This window comes from Orbicella franksi, chromosome 8 (genome assembly GCF_964199315.1).
Source record: "Orbicella franksi chromosome 8, jaOrbFran1.1, whole genome shotgun sequence".
Classification (NCBI taxonomy): Eukaryota; Metazoa; Cnidaria; class Anthozoa; order Scleractinia; family Merulinidae; genus Orbicella; species Orbicella franksi.
The window spans coordinates 15,421,839-15,442,397 of record NC_138152.1 but is presented as its reverse complement, the minus strand read 5'-3'; the positions used below and the strand labels follow the sequence as shown (position 1 = coordinate 15,442,397).

At 39.2% G+C, this 20,559-nt stretch overlaps 1 protein-coding gene and 1 pseudogene across 2 annotated transcripts in view; one reads left to right on the top strand and one right to left on the bottom strand.

The window, feature by feature from the left end:
• LOC145494721 (uncharacterized) overlaps positions 1–20,559 on the top strand; it is a 120,181-nt gene that overhangs the window by 3,045 nt on the left and 96,577 nt on the right. The window lies entirely within an intron of this gene.
• On the bottom strand, positions 5,079–18,805 carry LOC145494797 (uncharacterized; annotated as a pseudogene). Its single transcript, XR_014050295.1, has 2 exons — positions 15,140–18,805; positions 5,079–14,483 (listed from the first exon to the last, which is right to left on the bottom strand). The product of XR_014050295.1 is annotated as an uncharacterized LOC145494797 (transcript).

The following is a 20,559-nucleotide window of genomic DNA, read 5'->3' as shown; positions in this document are numbered from 1 at the left end:
TTTCATTCTACTTTATCTATTTACTTATGCAACTCGTCAATTATGTTACACTACACATGAGCGATTAAATTAAAAATCAAAAAGGCCCAGCTGCAAAAAATACTTTTATATCAATAATGCCGACACCGCAATGGTTCTTATCACCGTTTTTATAAATTTTTTTAAAAGTCCTTTCCAGTAATATTCAGACCCTGGACTGTTGTTTGATTATGAGCAAAGGTCGTGTTGTAGCAAGTCTGTTGTTCTAGTATGATATGCTGTACTGGCATGGTAATACAGCCTTCAGTTTCAATTTAGTTGGGTAGAATTTACTTTATCTGAAGAACAAAAAACTAGTTAGCTGCTAATGCACATGCGAGAAACGTCCTGAGCAAAGAGCATGACGTTCAAAGTTTTAAAAAGATGACCTGCGATGATCGACAAAATGAACGCGCGCGAGACGTTGATCGTCATAACAAAGAAAAAGAATAAAGAATGCTGAAATATGGTGTAATATGATCGATGAGAATTCTTTTGGAGCTCATAACTGAGATCTCTAGCGTCGGTTAGAGTTTTGGACTGAGGATCGCAAAGGAAAGATTTCCGTTCCAGTATATTAATTAATGCTCGGAAAAATTCACTTGTGAGACCCTGTAAGATGATAGCAGTAAACAAATCGATTGCTTGAAAGCGTTGATTCCAACATTCCAACGTACGTAGCTGGATTTTCCGTTGACTGAACGGTGACCGGCTCTTTTACTTCTGCCTCACTACCAGGAATAGCCTCCTAAGCGGTTCAGCCGCACAGCGTAAATGGTTTCTGGGAAGTATCGATCAAAACGTTCGTCACAAAGTCCAACAAAGTAAAGCTTAGCCTACAAAGCATTTACTGTTCGAATACGCCGAGAAAATCAAACTTTGGTAAGCCCAGGTTGGAATTTGAACTTCTTAATGTCTTTGATGTTCAAGGTCAACCCAAGTTTACTCAAGGGCGAATGGAAAACCTTGCATATCCCAAAGTTTGCTCTTGATCAGTTTCGCCTGGACCCTGAACTCGTTTTCAAAGTGATTGTAACTTGATTAAAGCACTTTACGCCTTTAAGATATCGCTCTTGAAATAGGTCATTTGCACGTGGTGAAACTGAACTAGCCCACGTTATGTCTGGCTGAACAAAAGGGGAATCCCCTGATCGGTCGTGACGCGGAGTGGCGTCGTGTTAGTTTCCCTATGCATGATAAGCAGTCTGCGGATTTCTCTAGCACAACGGGATAGGAAAGAAAATTTCCCAATCGCAAAGGTAAGGAGCAATTTCTTATTTCAGTCTGAATCACAGGATTCTTAAACTAAAAGCTTCTCTTTTCAATCACTAATTTTGTCTCTCATTAGGCGCGTATTAGGCGGCAAGGTTCTTTAAATCGTCGCTGTCGCCTGCCGAATGATAATATATTTTTTTTCCACAGCCACGGCTCTGCATGATTTCCGCTTTCCTCTTGTTATGTACACTATCCGGTAAGATCGCGGCGATGAGCCTCGACAATGTACAGTCTGATTAAAATAATATATAATTACGCTTACGCCGATAATTTCTAATTCTTTGGAACAAAACAGAAGCATTAGATTTACACTCATGTTTGGATCGAAGAGTGGTTGCTAAGGAAACTTCTCGTTTCTTCCCTAGCCGCACATAGGCGTAAAACCTTAATTACCACCAACATTGTATTTGCTTCATTGTCATTGACGAAAGTTACTACAACAATTTGTCCCCTTTGGATTATTGAGAAACAATTCGTGATATTTGTTCCACTGCTGTATCTCGAGTTCCTGCATGGAGTGAACGGAGCTGAGCATTTTTCTTCGCTACAGTCAGTTCTCCATTACAGAGGCGGTATTTGTAGATTCTTAATTGTTTCCAGGGTCTTAACACCACTTGAACTGAAGCATTTTCTTCTTCGTTTTCATACCGAGCCGATCGTTCTTTGTCCGTTCAGTTTTGGCTTTTAATTTTTTTTTCCCGCCTTGTTTTAATTTGGCCCAGATAGACGATTTCAAGGGAATTAGAAATAACGAAAAAAAATTAGCATATTTCGTCAAAGTTAACTAAACAATAGGTCATTACTGTGGCATATGGTTTGAGGTTTATATCCGCAGGTGTAATTAATGATTAGAGTCTTCGCTCTAGACTTTATATATGAGGTGATGAGGCCGAAGGCCTAGTTAACTATTAACTCATACACTGTAGCAATGTTTTAGTAGAATTCTGAATAATTTCTTTCTATTAATTAATAATTTCATATAAGAGCTATATCTCTAAATATTGTTCAATAATTAACTATTAACTCATACACTGTAGAAATCGACTACTCCAATCCATAAACCTCAAACCACAGTAGTGTATGGTCTATTCGGTAACAGTAAAACTGTAACGATTCAAGCACATGTCAAAGATTATTTTTGGCGATCTAGTCCTATTTGAACCTTCAAAAATTTCAATATTGCTTCAGGTGTTTATACCACCCTTTGCGATGCTCTTTGATAAGCCACTGTGCCAGTATTGCATGTGGCCTTTGTTGGTTGTGAGTTCTAACTTGTTTATTGATTTCCTGATTACTTTCGAAAGTAATTCTATATTTCCTTAGAGTAGTACTTTGTTTTTCATGAACTCTAGATCTTTTGATTGGATAACAAACCTTGAGCCGATATCTGGTAACCAATGAGGTTCCAGTACGTGTATCTACCAAGCTATTTTCTGTGTACATATTGGCTTAGGGTCATTTACTGTGCGTATGTTTCACTTTCAGTTTCAGGGCAGTAGAAAGGTTTTCAAATTACAAAAGGGTTCCATACACATCACTTAACCCCGATGCATTGATTTTCTAATTGACATCAGGGAAATTTACAGAGAATCGTTCTTCTAGACTATCGGTGTAATGACGTTTTAAAATGCCCAACGAAATTTGATAGGCACGTGATGTTACTGAAACAGGTTTAGGAAGGTATTTGGAATTTTAGAAACAACAACGACTTTGTATATTAGTTAACAACCGAAAATACAACAATAATGTAACAATGCAATATAAAAATAATTATTACAGCCAGTGTTTTCTCCTCGTATTTGGTCACGCTCTGCTATCAGAGACACAAGTGTGTCCAAATACGCAAGAGCCATCGCGGCAAGTGGCAGTGCAACTGGAAAACTGGCATTAGTCACACAATTGCACATAGTGTCAAACTATCATGCAACATAATGTTCCGACTGAAACAGTATTACAGCTGCCAAAGGAGTCACAGCTTTTTCAACATTTCCGGAGCCAAACTTGTAATCGAGATTAGGGGAAATACCCTCACATGACGTCTTCAGCTTTTTATAGCGAGCACGTGCTATTCTCACTGAGCGAAGATCGCTGAGGATTTGAAGTTTTCTGAATTTAGCGTCTCCTGGGTAAAGAGTTTACCCAGTTAGTAGCAAGCCCAAACAGGACACACAGGTGTACTGCAACTCAGGGTAAGTCTGTAAGGTAGCTGTTAATCTTTGAGAATCTGACGTTAAGGATTTCGAGTAGGAGTTGAAGGTAATATTGCCGGATCCCTGCACAAAGAGTGAGCACTTTATAAAAACTTGTCGAGCTCAAAGTACAATTAACTGTCCGCGCAAAAGTTCGCAGTAGAACCATTCGTTTTTTAAATCTTTGTGGCAGTTCTCAAGTCTTTCATATTAGCATCAAATCCAAAAAAATAACTAAAAGCAATCGCCGGCGGTTTAAACTCGTCGCTGGAACATAACTCAGTTATTCCGGCTGTGAGGCCAAATATATTTTACGCTCATGCTTGCAAAGGGAAACAATCACCTTATATTAAAATTATGGTCGCATGGTCTTTCATTAAACTACCATTATTTCAATCGATAGTTTTAATTAGACGTAATTCGGTGAAAGTGGCGTTTGTTTGCTATTAGAGTTTGTTAGTAGTATTACACATTACAGTCGCACTTCGCATCTCGACCTCGGAACTCTCGCACCCTCCGCTGTGCGAATTCAAGTCATTTTCCCTTGGATGTGCTTTTCAGTCGTTTATTATCTGCTCATGATCTCGGAGCCTGCTCAGCTGTAACTCAAACTAATTTTCGTATTTCTGACGAGTTCAAGATGGCGGCCCTTCAAATTGGTAGTAGTGTTGCGCGACCTCTGTAAATGAATCAAGTTACGCTCTCACGATCGCTCGCGTTACCTTCTCTCGATTTTTCTCGTTTCCTCTTTTTCTTGTATTCTTTCAGTTCCACTTTGTTACTACCTTCCAGTGCTTTTATGAAACTTGCGTGAAGTAACAGTTACGCGAAGCTGGCCTCGAGACCACGCTATTTTCAATAGTATTCGGGAATTCGATCGAGTTCTAGCCGAGCTGAGTTCACGACAATAGGTGACCTTTTTTATGCAATTCAGCAAACCGCATTCTTACACTCATATAGCTTTCCGCCATTGTTCTGGTAACCGAGTAATCATGATCAAGTTATATTCCGACAGAAACCATTCTACTCGTGTGGGATGTTGCTGTTACGGTATAGTGCAGACGCGACAAATTTACGACACTATCCTCGTGTTTTCGAAAACATACCGTCATTCACAGAAATCTGCGGTTAAGCTCATTGTTCTGGTCCATCGAAAAACTGTTTTTAAAAATACTCTGCGTTTGTGCGGAGGATTGGGAATAGCAGGAGTCCTAACATGTTCCTTCCGGGCGCGTGAGGGGCAGCAGTGTCGCTACGCTTTTCAATTCAAAATGTTCTAGAGACTGCTTGCAGTCTATTTGTTTCGATTCTCTTCTTCAGTTGAGTTACTTTGGACCATGTTGCTTATTAGAATCTACCCTGCGCCTGCAGAAACGAGCAGTAGATCGTTAAGTTCGCAAGGAAAATATTAACCGCGGGGGATATGAACGAGTAAAAATACAAGAGGTATTGGCTGCCTCCTCCAAAGGTTTTCTTTTCAGCGCAAGGGGTGATTGGTAGACTGAGAGTGAGCAAGAAGGCGCCAGCGGGAGCTGGAAGCTAATGGTTCGCCCCTATTTTTTTTTTTTTTTTTTTTTTTTTTTTTACTATCGCGCGGGCGACTGGGGATGAGGCTCTTCGCGCTAACCTCTTCCAGGCCGGCGTTCAGTTTATTGGGGCGCAGCGCGAAAAACAGCTAGCGAAAAATTAGGAGAGAAGCACGGTTAGAGAAAGCGAAAGAACGCCAGTGGGCAAACCAAGAGACCTCATTTTCTCTGGCAAACTTAACAAAAGGTCGTTCCGGTATACCAGGATCTGGCATATTCTGATTGGTCAATTTTGGCAGGTTTTGTCAACACTCGAACCTCTGCAATCCCGGTACGGCTGGCGCGGCTGAAGGGGATTTTCCCAGCTTGTACGTTATCTCCTAGTCGGTAATGATACGAGGAGTGATCAAAGCTAGTGGGTATATAATTTTAGAGTACCGACGGCGGCCATAGGGGTGTTAGGATACCAAGTTCAATTTTGAGTCGGTATCTTGATGTACATCTTGGAATGAAATGCTACATGAAAACATATTTCACTGCAAACTACTTACTGTTTACTGAACAACTTCGGATGAGCCATGAACATAAGGCCACGGCAGGAAAACACAACAGTTCTTTGGCATGAATAACATTTTATCAACGTAGAATGATCGGTTATGTAACAAGGCAGTATCATTTTATACAAACACAAGTTCGCGGTGCTTACTGTCCGTACTATGCAGCAAACAAGCATCTTACAAAACTACGTACAAAGAAAACAGTTAGATAAGATGTTTACAATTCTCTACTTTAAAACTGTCCGCGACAACTACTGACATACTTCGGTGTTCCAAGCTAGGAACTGTGGGAATTCAGGTAAATCTGACGTCTAATAGTTAAAGTACTAAAATGTTGGCTGCAATAATGTCTCTCTAGTGCTTTATATTCCTAGAATCAAAACAAAACAGAAAACAGCAATGAACATCGGATCAAGAAGGTCTATGCTTCCTTATTTGAAAGAGAATGAACGACTGACCAACTGATCGACTGAATGACTGACTGACTGACTGACTGACTGACTGACTGACTAACTGATTGACTGACTAACTGACTGACTTTATTTAAGTGTCAAAGACTATTTAGCTATAAAAAAATCTAAATGGGGACACTATTCACACATTAAATAAATCTTAGCAACATAAAATTAAAATCATTTACAATTTAATCCTTGAAGGCCTTGATAAATAAGTAAAGAAATAAATGCAGAGTAAATGAAAAAGAAGAAAAACCCATAAGCTTGCCCACAATCTTTCAGATCAAAAGGGAGTCCTTGGTTAATCAAATAGGTCGGTCTGATTGCAAGTGTGTAAGTATTTCTCGCGAAGCTGAGTCAAAAAATACCAACTGGGATACGGATCTGTTGCTCCTCGATCGCGTTGTCCCAGAGGAATCAGCAGACTGTCAATTAATGATGCATATGAAAACTAACACGAAGCCCACATCACTACCGATCAGGGCATTCCCCTTTTTATTCAGCACGCATAATCTACCCAGTTCAAAATGACCTTCGTAGCCAGATCGCGTGATGAGTATAAATGATTAGAAGGATTAGAAAAGTCAGGTCCTCGAGAGGGCCTCGCGATAGGGAAAAGAAAACATAACGTACGAAGCTAGAATATTGATTTGTAATTTTTCACCAAAATAAGCCAAACGTAAAAATAAATATGAAACATGCAGGAATGAACGCTACAAAAAATTTTTATCATGGTTAAAAATCTTAGCATGGTAGTTTTTAGCAGCGCGCATTTTTCACTTCTCAGTATTGACACAAACCTGTCCTGACATATACGACGGCCTCAGTGAAATTAAAAGTTTTAAAAGTCTAAATCAGACCCTGCCACAATATGTTTGATATGTGAACCACCGCTCAAACAAAGAACAATTCGACCATTTTTTGGTCGTTGGCAGCTTGACTATGACCCCAAGTTTTTTCAAGCGCGAATGCTAAACCTTGCACAATTTTAAGTTTGCTCTCGATCAAAGGTGTCTGCCGCTTCCGAGGAGGTTCGACTGCACCCTAAATTTCAAAGTATACATCATAGTTCGTTTTCAAAATGAAAATGGCCTGGTCAGTACAACAATTTACGTCTTTAAGATATCGCTCTGGAATCAGGTCGACATTCTTGGACCTGGTGAAATAACATCTCGGTCATACTGAAAAGGGGAATCTCCTAATACGTGGCGTCGTCATGGAAACCATCAGTAAACAGTCTGCTCATTCCACATGCCCATATAGTGCAACAAGTGAGAAAGTCCATTTCGTGATCGAAAAGGTAAGCAGTTATTTTTTATTTTTATTTCAGTCTGGAACACATGATTCTCGAACTAAAAGCCTTGCTTGTCAATCGCTAATTTTGTGTCTGCATTAGGCGCAGGGAAGTTTATTTCATTGTTGTCACCAAATGTTAATAATTTTTCCGTAACTAGGGCTCTGATTTCTGCTCTCCTCGAATTCTTTAGACTTTTGGTAAGATCGCGGCGGATCAACTCCGGCGATATACAACCTGCTTAAAATTACTTATGCTCACTTACACGGATAATTTCTGTCTCTTTGTGGCAAAAAAATTAGCATATGAATGCCATTCACACTTCGAGAGCTGTTGCTAAGGAAACTTACATGCTCCGATGGACTCGATGTTTTTTAGATTACTGAACAAAATTCGTGATATCTATATATAGCTGTAACTTCTGCTCTCGATCTACGCGGTAAACGAGGAATAGACAGAGCTGATCATGTTGAGTATATAATTGTTTCTTGTCTGCGTAGTGCGGTCTCCAATGCTAAAGCGGTATTTGCTGATTCTTAATTGTTTCCAGAACTCTGCACATTTTTCTTCTTGGCTTTCATACCGAGCAATATTTCTTTGTCTGATGGTCCATTAATACCAGGGATAACGAATTCCAGACTCGCACAGAGGCCGAGGTCATCACTATTAGAAAACCTGAGACAGAGACTAACCGATTTAATAATAATCCAAAATAGAAACACACACACACATACACATACGAGCCTTCGCGACTTAAAACAAAGGATTCTAAATTATAATTTGAGATCGGATGAAAACATTTCCTTGCCCCATGACAAGACGTTACAAAGTCCAACAAAATAGAGCATAGCCTACAAAACATGTACTGTTCAAATTCGTCGAGAAAATCAGACTTCGGTAAGCTCAGATTGGAATTTGAACTTGTTAATGTCTTTGATGTTCGGGGTCAACCCAAGTTTACTCAAGGGCAATGCCTCGCATATCCCAAAGTTTGCTCTCGATCAGACGTGGCCGACCGTTACTTGGAAGTTCCGACTTCACTCTGAACTCGTTTTCAAAATGATTGTAACAGAATTAAAGCACTTTACGCTTTTAGATATCACTCTAGAAACAGGTCATTTGCACATGGTGTAACTGAACGCGCCCACTTTATGTCTCACTGACTAAAGCATGTAAGGCATGGCTCGAACGGTAAAATGGTAGAAATAAGGAAAAAAAAATTATTGCAGTACATACCAAAAATCAGTGAATAGCCACCAAACCTGGTCCAAACAGACCTCTCAACCTCAAAACACCGAAAATCTGGAGACTGACGTAAAAAAAGTCTGGAGATTTCAGGAAAAATTTGGCGATTGATCGACCGGCAGACAAAACCAAGTGAACACAGGTTCTAATTAAGACAAAGTGTTTGTGTAGACCTCTCAAGTCTCACAATTTTGTCGTGAGACTCACGGTTCTCAGTTCAATCTCACGGTCTCACGACGAGACAGACAAATCTCACGATAAATAGAGGCGCAAGATGAAAGAATATATTTTTTTTGGTATTTTTTTTCCATTTTTTTTTCCATTTTTGGCTTGCTTAGGTGAGTTTCCTTGCGCCAATTCTGTACAAATCCATAGTTAAACCTGTTCAGTTCTTCATCCGTCTGTTCGCTGGAAACACAGTCCATGACCATACATAGAACACGTGTTCCAAATTAGGTCATAATTACCAGTCTCTCGCATTTTGAGTTTTGTTGTTAAAAGGTCCATACATATTGAAGAGGTCATAGACAGGCCAACACAGACTCCCCTATATGGTTTTGCGGTAGCGGCATGTAAACCTTTAAAGTTTTGCTCTGACGAGCATGTCTTTGAGCGATTTACCTTTTTTGTATGATATGATCGGAGGTGTTTTGTAAATTACTTTCAGCAGTGGCTGATTTTGGATGAGACTCCATTTTTGCACCAGTATTTGCTTTTAAGTTTTTTACCCCTGGATGGTATGTCGTCACAAAAGGCAAAATTTTGCCTTTAGTCTGTTTGGTTTGTTTTTTGAAAGCCGACTGCCGTTCGGCAAAGGAGACCTCTGATATCGTTCTTTCAATTAGGCTTTTTGGATAACCACGTGCTTCAAGTCGTGTTTTGAAGCAGTTACACGTGGCTTCCAGGAAATTTTTTTCCGAGGAGTTTGTTCTGAGAAGTCTGATTGTTTCTCCTTTAATAAAGCCTCTCTTAACACCTGGTGGGTGGAAGGAATAGTGTGTATATTGAAAGGTCTCGGTCGGCTTGTAGTGAGTTTTGACGTCGAGGATAGCATCATTTTGGAATCTTTCACCTTTGTACACTTCCGTGTCTAAGAATGTGATTTCTTTCTCCGAGATTTCAACTGTAAACTTTATAGTGGGATGGAATGTGTTAGCTTGTTCTATGAATAGACCAATGTCTTGTTTACTGGCATCCCATAGAGAGGAAACGTCGTCTATGTAACTTTTCCATACTCCCGGTTTGATTCTGCTTTGATTAAGCTTTGTTGTCATTGTTTCGATTTCTGCTATGAAGAGATTGGCGAAAGCATCCGCCATTTTCGTTCCCACGGCCGTTCCGTGACTGACTTGGAGATAGTTTTCTCCGTTGAACTGGAACAAATTTTCTTTTAGTACGAGGCTGAGTATTTGTTTCAGGTAGTTGGACGGAATGGGAGGGCTGTTATTGTGGTATTTTTCGTATGCTTGGCATACTATTGTGATACCCTCATCTTGTGGAACGTTTGTATACGAGCTTGTTACATCCATTGATACTAAAATAGTATTCTGTGACATGAGTTTTCTTTATAAAGTTGATGAAATCAGTCGTATCTTCAAGATACGTTTTTGAGCAATAGGCTGTAATAAATGGTCCACAAAGGATGATATTCTGTCAGTCGGTCCTTCGCAGCCCGATATAACAGGTCTGCCGATTGGCAAAGGCTTGTGGATTTTCGTCAAAGTGTGGAAAATCGGTATCCTCGGCCGGTTAGGAGTTTGTGAAAGCCACTTTTTTGTGATGTCGTCTATATGTTTCCCAACGTGTAGTTTAGCAATAAGTTCATTGACCTTTCGTAGTGTTTCAGTGACCATGGGGTTTTCAAGAGGTCGGTAGTGGTCTCTGTTGTCGAGCTGAACCTGGACCTCTTGAATTTTGTCCCGCTTGTTGAGAATCAATGTTGTGCTACCTTTATCAGCACGTTTAAGGTTAATGGCAGTATTCTTTTGCAGTTATTTGACCGCTTTGTGTTCGTTGTGTGACAAGTTGTGTTTTGGCTTTGCTATTTTTATTTGAGCAATGCTTAATTTGACATTTTTCAAGTAGTTTTCAAGGGCAATAGAAGGTTGTACTTGTGGTATCCAGTATGATCTGACATTGAAAGGATGTGGTTCCTTGTCATTCCCGTGGAATATATATTATAAGCAGGAAAAAAACACTTTCTCTTAATTAGAACCTGTGTTTACTTGGTTTTGTCTGCCGGTCGATCAATCTCCAGAGTTTTACTGAAATCTCCAGATTTTTTTTACATCAGTCTCCAGATTTTCAGTGTTTTGAAGTTGAGAGGTCTGCTGCCTGAATTTTCAAGACTTTGTGTTGTGAGTATCTTAAATAATAAGTCAGCTTCGGCGAAGAGTTAAGAGCCACGAAGCTATATTTCCTCTTCTAATAAAGCGTGCTTGACAGTCAAAAAGGTTTCCAGAATGCACTTAACATACTACGAGTGGATTTCGGGTGAAATTTAACACCTCGCGCATGCCAATTTCGGCAGATTTTGGCGGAATTTTCAAAATGACAGACAGAGTTTGCTGTGGGTTTGAGGGAGTCTTCCTTTGGGAGATGAAAGCAACTGCTTTGAATTACATGTGGTTCTGATGAGTCAAAGGCTCAGTTTAACAAACGTGTACTCGAAGAAAGATTTTTAACCTATACATCGAACAAGACTACAAACCATTCGGTTAATGGACAAAGGTAAACAAACGCGTTTACTGCTCGAAAGATAAATGTACATTTCTACAATAAGAATATTTTTTAATCGCATTCACGGTTGCATTCTTAAGAAGTCACAAAAATCATTGACGAAAAAACATCCCTTGCCACTGGAGAAAACCAAGTGAAAAGCAAGCTTATCTTGCACAGTTCTCCTCTGCTAAATGGACGAAGACAACTGAACTTCGAAAGAATCTTCACAGCCTTCAAAAGTGCAAGTGCTGCACGAGTTTTCACGCTTCTATTAGTGAAACATTTCCTGAAATTAAACAAAACCGCCATAAGTATAAGGGTCCTTCGAGTGACTTGAAAAACACATCAGCAGCTCATATCGCTAAAAAGTCTCAACCAACTAAAGGAGAACTTAAAGCTATTGGAGAGATGATCGTCTGTACCTATAACAAAACGTGCAAGGAAAACCTTGGCAAGCTTTTCAGTGAAGTGCTACTTGTTGCCCCACAATTAACCCTTCAAGAAAAGCCAAGTGCTTGTGAAAAGAAAAAAAACAGCGGTTAAAAACCCAGCGGCAATTTAAAGCGTCTGTTGAAGATATGTAGATCCACATCTTGCTTAAAGAACATCTTAGGCAGCAAGAGCAAAGCAACGAGTCCATCAATCATTTGAAACCTTACAAGAAGCAAATGTACGACTAGCTAAAGAAGTTACTGGAGATACAGAGCAGTTGTTGAAAGATGTGGCAAAGTGGCCTCATGAACCTGTGAGCTGGTCTGCAAAAGCAAAAGGATACAACATTAGAGGAAAGACTAATGAAACCACACCACTTAATGGAGGGCAAATATTGAAGAAATTTCTTAAGTCACAAGGTGTGGATATAAGTCAATTCGAAAAACTCAGTGAAGGTAAAGACCAACCAGACAAACTAAAAATTTAGTAAAACTACCCCCCTCTTTCCAAATTACAAGGCATTTAATTTGTAGGCAACTAAAGTTATAATCAAAAAGATCTATTCATCAAAGGACGATCATGCCTGACCAAATGAACCAATAAAAGTAAAGCTAATTTTGCCTTGTAGGCCATATTTCTGATCAATTAAACAATGGATGATCTTGATCCTTTCGATGGGTTAAATTTTTCATCATGAGCAATTACCTTCAACTGACATTTTCAGGAAAATGTCGGGTGAGAAAGGCTCTCAAAAAACAAATTGTTGGAAAGGTGTCTGTTTCTGCCCCTCAGAACCAATCAACAAATTAGGGCAGATATCAAACAAAGGATATCTACAGGGAAATTCAATCTTGGCACTCCAGACAATGAATACACAAAAATTGTTCTCACTTTGGAGGGAAATATTGAAAAGAAAGTATGCAGAGTTTCAGCAAGGAAGTACCCACTCAAAGAAGTGTGTGCTCAAAGTGCCAAAAGCCATAATGATCCGGTTGAGACTACAAAGTGATGAGGAATATGACAAGATGACACCTGACCAGCTAAAGGGAAGATTTCAAATCATTCAAGAGGACAACAGTGCCATGACAGAAGAGCAACTCCGCCACCACCTAAAGAAGTGTGAAAGAACCCATGGCATGACTATGGTATGCATGATCATTCAAGCATAGCGAGCTCAGGATTCACGCTGTTACTGGTGAGAAAAGCGTATGATCCTGCTCTACATCTTACCAGTGAAGATTACAAGGAGAGGCATGGTGGAAAAGGGGTGGATGTTCAGTCCACAATAGAAGCTCCCCACCTATACAAGTTAGGAGCCTCAGGTGTAAAGGATTCTGACTGCAGCTAGCTTTTTTACCAACAGGAAGGGAATGCCTAAAGGAGCTACAGGTTACAGAAGTTCTTGGACCAGGCGAAACTGCATCTTCTGTGATTGTGACAGAAAAAATGAGATTTATGAATGGAGACAATCCATCTGTTGAGTTTGAAGGTGACACACAGAAGAGTGGCCAGTTTGGCTGTTCTGGAGGTGGTGGAGACATGAGATGGGCATATAAATATGATTACACATGGCTTACCAGAAGTACCGAAACCTTGAAGAGAAACAAAACCTGGTACTAAAGGGAAAGTTTGGAAAGTCTGATGCTACAGGTCCCTTTAAATCACTGAAAGTTGAACAGATCCGACAGGAATTAAAATCAAGAGGAGTTGATTCTATAGGCAATAAAAAGGAAGTCCAAGAAAGATTAATAGATTTGCTGAGAGGGGAAAGCCGAGTCCCTGCTTTGCTATTTGGGCCAGAGTAGTATTCACTTGCTGAACTTAATCTACAAGAATATGAAGTCCTATTCTTCGAACCTCTCCTCGTTTGCTTCAATCACATAGCTAACATCCTCACAGAATTGCCTCTACACATGACTGATGTTGATGCACTGCGATACTTTTCAAGGAAATCACCATGTTAGCTTTAAAGAAAGAGAAACTTTGTGCAACAGACTATTGTCAAGCCATGTTGAAGGTAACAAGAATCTCCTACAACATAATGAAAGAGAAATCCTCCTTCTCTTTTGTGAAATGATGGGTATGTACTGTGAAAATGATGAAAGAAGAAGCCCATTTAGGTCAGTGCTGCAGTAGCACAATATCTCATTTAGACATGCCCAAGTAATCCAAAGGCAACTGATCCCTACAAAGGAGCTAACTCTGTGAAAAATGTGTGGCATTTACTACCATGGTGCAGTAGATCATGCCCCACTGTTGTACAGGCTAGTCTGCCTCCGATTCAGTTGTGCTGAACTGTTTGAAAATTATTTTGACAGGATTGAAGACATCAAAAGAAAAACCTGAAACAAGCACATAGAAGACCTTAAGTGCCAAATGTCTTCCTGCATATCCAAGCAGTCAAGATTCAATGGCAGCAGAGACAAACAGCCAGGTAGCCCTTGCAAACCAAGAGAAAGAGATCTCCCAGCTTGCCAAAGGACTGCCCAAGCCATCCAACACTGTTATATTCCCAAGGATGTGATGACAGAGAGACCTAGATTGTGGCAGGCACATCTCTCCAAGATCTCCAACTTTCTAAAACCTGGACCTGTGTGGTGGAAATGGAGAGAAGATGGTTCAGTGGAATTTTTCGATGCACCTGGTGAACCAAACAGCAGAGAACAATGGCCTCAACTTTACCACTTCAGATCAAGCAATATCAATAGAATCTGCCAGAATCTGGAGGAGACCTGTGAGCAATGTACTTTTGATCCTGATCAGCTTCCTCTCTACAAAATAATAAATAATAAATAATAATATTTAATATTTCTAAGGCGCAAATTAACATGTGAATATGATCAAATACGATATGCTATGAATAGTGTGATCAATTTAAAACTAATTATTTACAATAATTATGTACATTAGGCTAAGGTAACGAGCTAAAAATTAAGTTATTAAAAACAAGGGATCTAGTAAAAATGTATATAAAACATCAAGAGCTATTCAAATGCTTTTCTAAATAAAAATGTCTTCAGTTTGGACTTAAATTATGGTTAAGATTGTCCTCATCTGTTATTGCACACGGCAATTTGTTCCAAAGTGATGGTGCAGCAGCAGTAAATGCCCTGTCACCAAGTGTTTTCTTTGTTTTCGTGGATGGTGGTACTAATAAAACTTGAGAATTAGAGCATAGACCATACCGGGAGGGATTTTTAACACGAATAAGATTACAAATATAGTCTGGTGCCTGGCCATGTATGGCCTTAAAAGTAATTATTAAAATCTTATAAACAATTCTGAATCTGACAGGTAACCAATGTAAAGAATATAATACAGGAGTAATGCGACTAAAACGCGGAGTCGAGCAAATTAGCCTAGCAGCTGCGTTTTGCACACATTGTAGCTTATTAATATGAGGGATAAAGATGGCAAACTCACTTACCTGAGAGAGTCAGCTTGTCAAAAGACAAATTACAGGAACCACTTGAACTAGAAGATGATGACTTCCCAGCCATCCCATCATGTACAGGTATCCTACCCTGAATGTGATGAAAACATACACTGTGTAGACCAAGAAAATACTGACAAATCTACTCCAATGGTGCCTGAAGATCGAGAAGAAGACTCTACTCAAGATGTTGATAAAGATCAACCCTGGGAAACTACACTTGAAGTAATTCTTGAAGATCAGCAACAAGATTTTGAAATAGCTGAAAGCATCAACAGTGTAGACTGTGAGGATCAATGTAGATCAAGGGCTAGATGTCTCACACGACAATGGATTGCCTAACAAAATCACCATTGACAACCCCAGACATTATAACATGTACAGGAGACTGTTGTTTCTGAAAATGAATACTTTGTTGAGCCACCAGAGAAAAAAAAAGAAAAGTCTAGTTGCATAGCACAGGTAGGGTAAGTCAGTCAAAGACAGCAAAGGTCCTGGAATTAGTACTAAGGGAAAACATCAGAGGTCTCTGAGATTGACTGCCTAAAACAAACAGTTTCAAAAAGCCCTAAAGCACACTTCTACAGCAAGAAGTATGACTCAGTTCTAAGCAAAGTGCAAACACAAGTTTTGAGAGAACCAAGACTTGTAAAAGAGGAGCTGAGAAAATGGGATGAACATTTTTTCACAAAACATGGCAGATTGGCAAATAACAATGATAATGATGACTTCAAACAATTAAGTCATGGAACATCACAATTGTTCATGTTTCCTATAAAGGCATGTGAGACAGGTCTACACAGTAACCAAAGTGCCAAAAGAAACAGTTTAGGTCAATTATGTGTAAGCTAGGTGTAATAAACATAGTACCTTAAGAACAAAATATCCTTTTGTTATTATCGTTTGTATCACCAATGTTAATATATCTAGATTCCTTGTTTTTGGATCAGTTTTAATTACCATGACAAAGTCACAGATTGTGGATGTAATGAACCATCCTTATGCTGTCAACACAATTAATGGTAAATGCAGCAAAATTACATTCTGCACAGTACATCCTTTCAGTCAATAATTATTAAGTCAAAGGAATATGAAAAATTATTTTATTAAGTCCTAAACATATAAAATCATCCTTTAATTTGAAACAACTGAAGGTTTCCAATTAGTAAAAGGTCAGTTAGACAAGGGCAAACTACGAAAAAATTGGTATGGTCAGAAAACTCCATGTACATGCATTATTTGCTTTTGCAAAGAACTCTGAACATTTATCCTTAACCAAAATATGTAAAAAGTGTAAATGTAAATGATGTAAATGCATCACTTTAAAATGTAGACTTGACTTGAAAGTGCTTTGATTACTGTGCTAAGATCTCAGTTTGGATCGTCAACAACTACATGTTGGAAGTAAATGTTTCGCTGCGTTATTGTACATGTACGAAGTACTCAGTGATCGAGTAGTAAATTCTCATTTCGATTCTTTGAGAGTTTCAGAGAATTCGTTCTCATGACTAAGAAGAGAATATATATCTCAAAGTTCACTGCATCAGAAAAGACCAGACAGCGGCATTTCTTATAATTTTTGTCTAGGAAAATCAGTTTGTTGCCCAACAAATGTTTTATTACATGCATGAAAGCAAGTCTGTTTCTCTAAATTAAAATTGGAATGTTTTTACAACCAATATTGCGGTAGTTTCAGTAGTTTAGACGTGAAAACATAACATCTCTTCACATACCTCGCATAAGAAGTTTTGTCCTTTTCTCATATCCCCTAGTCCTCACAGGCATCCAGGGTTAACGTACGCTTAAACTGATCGCATCGAAATCTTGCCAAAGCAGTTAGAAACCGGACCATCGACAGAAGAAAGCGAAACCACGTTGCGGCCGATGAACGACAAACTGGTAGTTTACGGAACTTCGACAAAATCATGTAAAAACAGGGCACTACTTTTGGTTTTAGGAAATCTTTCCCAGAGAATTTGAAGTTCTGCTTGATACCTACAAAAGAAACCTTACCGAACACCACGACTGCATGTTATTGTACGTAAACTTTCAGACATGGATCCGCCATGTTTGTTTTTCATTAAATCCCGCTGTCCGGGTTGGACAACGGGTCAACCCGCGAGGTGCGCTGCTGTAACACGACGACAAAAGGGGTATCCCCTGAGTCTTTACTAACCAATCGTAAACGCCTTGTTGATGTTTTTCTAGCACGACGCGATGGGAAAAGAATTTCCTTTGTCAGTTCAGTCTGAATCACAGAATCCTTAAACTAAAAGAAAACACAACGAAGCTAGAATATCGATTTGCAATTTTTCACCAAAATGAGCCGAACGTAAAAATAAATATGTGAACAACCACACTCACCTTCTCAGCACAACCTCTCGTCATGTTCTTGTGGCTGCTTCCCAGCTTCGTTCGACTCATCTTCTCTGATCTCTCTCATGTCTCTCTGCGCTGCTGCTCCTTCGTCACCCTCTAACAATTTTGAAACCAACAATGCAACCATCCCTCCGATTGCGACAAGCACAGCACTCCACATAAATTCTTTACCAGAAAACATCTCCGCTCAGGTTTGTTTAGCACGCCACGAATTGTCCTAATAGTGTGGAGATGAATGGACTGAATTAAAAACCAGCGAATGATAAACAGGGGGTGAGCATTAATTAATTCATGTTCATCGGAACATAGCGCGTTCTGATTGGCTAATCCATGTAAAGAGGGCCTGCCTGTAAAAATCAGACAAATTCTTAATTTCGCGGCAAGGGTCGAAAATTCGATTTCGCTAATATTCCTATGGTAGACAGGCTAGGGTATGACAAAAGCTACTGGATAGTTTTTTTGGCAAAATATCCTCTTATTTCAAAGAAATATGCAAATTACCAAATTCCGTTAAAATCGTCATTTGACGCACCAGTCTATTAAACAAGTTTGAGAGCCTCGCATGCAAAACCACATCATTCTTCTGTCTTTAAAACACTCAAATATTTTTGTGCAATGTTAATTGTGTACTGAGCTGATTTTGGGGAATGTTGCGGTCTTTGTTGGGTGCAAAATAATTAAATTTCGAAGACATGTATTTCATTCACTTAAAAGTACCTCGTAAAAATAATTGATTTTCACCATGTGCGAAACCTTCAAATGGATTAAGCTTCTGGTGGTTGAATCGCAGAAGGATGGTCTACAGATTCCTGTAAAAATTTCTTTGGGCAAATGATTGTGAGCGACGCGAGATCGAGCTTTTCAAAGTACGTTAAAAATGCAGATATTTGACCATTCGTCGTCAAATTTCAATTTACGGGTTAGACATATATTTTAGCACGCGCCACATGTCTTGAGCTATATTAAGTTGAAATAGACACAGAGCTGATAATTTCGAAATGTTCTAACCTTATTTGCTGTAAAAGGCAGGTCCAAATGCCCATTTGACGTGTTTCCGTCACCATTCGTCGCACATAAAGCAGAAGTTTGCTTTTGTTTACACAACGTGCGATGTACATCGCCAACTGTCAACTTATTTAATGGTCGGATACCATGAATCTATGACCCTCTTTCGACACATATGATCACCACTGCATCTAGGTCAAAAACGGCTAAGTGATTTGTAGATAGTTGCTTGCTTCGCACTACACCAAAATGTTACCTTTGATCATCGTTTGATCATTGCTTCTTGAATCCTTACTATTAAACATTGCACAAAAATATTTGAGTGTTTTAAAGACGGTAGAATGATGTGGTTTTGCATGCGAGGCTCTCAAACTTGTTTAATAGACTGGTGCGTCAAATGACGATTTTAACGAAATTAGGTAATTTGTATATTTCTTTCAAATAAAAGGATATTTTGCCAAAAAAACTATCCAGTAGTTTTTGTCATACCCTAGCCTGTCTACCATAGGAATATGAGCGAAATCGAATTTTCGACCCTTGCTGAGTTATTTTCCATATTTATGGACAGGGACTCTTAATTTCTTTCTCATCTTGTTAATGATATTCAAGGCCGTGACCCCAAGTTTTCTTCAGTGCAAATGCTCAACCTTCCACAATCTCAAGTTTGCTCTCGGTGCGGATTACTAAACAAAATTCGTGATATCTATATATAGCTGTAACTTCTGCTCTCGATCTACGCGGTAAACGAGGAATAGACAGAACTGAGCATGCTGAGTATAACTGTATAATTGCTGAGCATCATTAAACTAAAAGCTTCCCATCTCAATCACTAATTCTGTCTCTGCACTAGGCGCGTACTGGGCGACAGGGTAGTTTAAATCATCGCTGTCGCCCGGCGAATGATAACGGTTTTTTTTTTTCCCGCAACCAGGGTCTTGCATGATTTCCGCTTTCCTCTTATTATGTAGACTATCCGGTAAGATCGCGGCGATCAACCCCGGCAATGTACAGTCTGATTAAAACAATTTATAATTACGCTTACAATGATAATTTCTGATTATTTGGAACAAAACAGAAGCATTAGATTTGCACTCATGTTTGGATCGAAGAGTGGTTGCTAAGGACACTTTGACCTTAACTTCTCGTTTCTTCCCTAACCGCACATAGACGTAACATCGTATTTGCTTCATGGTCATTTACGAAAGTTACTACAACAATTTGTCCCCTTTGGATTATTGATAAACAATTCGTGACATTTGTTCCACTGCTGCATCTCGAGCTCCTGCATGGAGTGAACAGAGCTGAGCATTTTACTTCGCTACAATCAGTTCTCTATTAAAGAGGCGGTATTTGTAGATTCTTAATTGTTTCCAGGGTCTTAACACCACTTGAACTGAAGCATTTTCTTCTTTGTTTTCATACCGAGCCGATCTTTCTTTGTCCGATACTCCATTCATTCTAGTTGTTCAAAATGCTGAAAGGTTTTCTTGACCCAAGACGTTTCTACAGGTACTTTTCGCCGCCCCATGGCAGTCACTACGGCGCTCACTGAGAGCGTCTGCGTGGGAAGTAATTAATTCTGTGTTGGCGTTATCAATTCCCATATTTTTATCCATAGAAAACGTTTAGTTTTGGCTTTTAATTTTTCCCGCCTTGTTTTAATTTGGCCGAGATAGACGATCTCAAAGGGAATCAGAAATAACGAAAAAAAATTAGCATATTTCGTCAAACTTGGTTAACTAAACTATACTTCATTACTGTGGCATATGGTTTGAGGTTTATATCCGCAGGTGTAATTGATGATTACAGTCTTCGCTCTAGACTTTCTATATGACTGATGAGGCCGAAGGCCTATTAAATTATTAACTCATACACTGTAGAAATTTTTTAATAGAATTCTGAATAATTTCTTTCTATTAATTAATGATTTCATAGAAGAGCTATATCTCTAAATAGTTTTCAATAATTGACTATTAACTCATGCAGTGTAAAAATCGACTACTCCAATCCATAAACCTCAAACCACAGTA